At 37.1% G+C, this 1,314-nt stretch overlaps 1 non-coding gene across 1 annotated transcript; it reads left to right on the top strand.

Moving 5' to 3' along the window:
• The first annotated feature begins 813 nt into the window (after nucleotides 1-813).
• On the top strand, nucleotides 814-916 carry LOC115513117. Its single transcript, XR_003968544.1, has one exon. It is a non-coding gene; the product is annotated as a U6 spliceosomal RNA (small nuclear RNA).
• Nucleotides 917-1,314: the final 398 nt, after the last annotated feature.

The raw sequence follows: 1,314 nt of genomic DNA, 5'->3' as shown, positions 1-1,314 counted from the left end.
CATGCCCTAACTTCTATGGGTTGCCCTTCAGTAGATCAAATCAAAGCCTGAGGTTTTTATGGAGGTTACCCTTCCTAGGGTTCTCTTGCCCCAGCGCTATGTGGCTGCTAAGATATTTGCCTCAGGCTTTAGCTTCTTAGTTACTACTTTCTACTGCAGTTACTTAGAGTCTTGCCCTTCACCTGCACAATTTAAGAGTTGGAGAATGTTCTGAGAGAAGACTCCACAGATACTTTGAGGCTCTCTTTCCTGTGCTGCTAGCCTTATTAGGATTTTGCTCCTCAAGTCCTATGTACTCTGACAGTACCAAACTCCAACCTCTTCGTTTTAACCTGGTGGGATTGAAGTTTTCTCTTAGGACTTTATTCTCCCACACTGTTAATTAGCCCATGTACTCAGGTAAAATCTTTGGAGTTCAGTATGGAAATATATATTCAACAAACAGATGGTTGACAGAAGGGTGGGGAGTGTGGGGTTGGGCCAAATGGTGAAGGGGAGAGGGAGATACAGTCTTCCAGTATGGAACGAATAAGTCATAGGACTAAAAGGCACAGCATAAGGAATACAGTCAATGATACTGTAATAGCAATTTAACAGGACAGATGGTAGTTACACCTGTAGTGCACATAGCATATACACTTGTTGAATCACTATGTCATACACTTGAAACTATTATAACATTGTGTATCACCTATACTGAAATTTCAAAAAAAAATATCCAAAATTATTTTTCCTCAGTACTTTGGAGGCATTAGCCCACTATTTTATAGTTTCCTGACATGAAATTTTGTGCAAAAAACAAACAAACAAACAGTGCTTTGGCAGCACATACACTAAAATTGGAATGATACAGAGAAGATTAGCATGGCCCCTGTGCAAGGATGACATGCAAATTCATGAAGTATTCCATATTTTTAACCTTTATTAAAAATATTTTTCTTCAATTTTTCCTACTATATTTTTTACTTTTGTGTAAATTTTTTTAATTCTATTTTACTTCCTTTATTTCATTTTAGTCTACTTCAGTGTATTCATTTTTCCAAATTTTTAAATAATTTCTTTTTTTTCCTTTTTTTCCCTTTTTCTCTAATCTATCAAGCCACTTTCTTTTTTTTTTTTATATATGTATGAAATTTATTGACAAATTGGTTTCCATACAACACCCAGTGCTCATCCCAAAAGGTGCCCTCCTCAATACCCATCACCCACCCTCCCCTCCCTCCCACCCCCCATCAACCCTCAGTTTGTTCTCAGTTTTTAACAGTCTCTTATGCTTTGGCTCTCTCCCACTCTAACCTTTTTTTTTTTTCCTTC

Source organism: Lynx canadensis, chromosome B1 (genome assembly GCF_007474595.2).
Source record: "Lynx canadensis isolate LIC74 chromosome B1, mLynCan4.pri.v2, whole genome shotgun sequence".
NCBI classification, from domain to species: domain Eukaryota; kingdom Metazoa; phylum Chordata; class Mammalia; order Carnivora; family Felidae; genus Lynx; species Lynx canadensis.
This window is presented reverse-complemented; position numbering and strand designations above follow the sequence as displayed.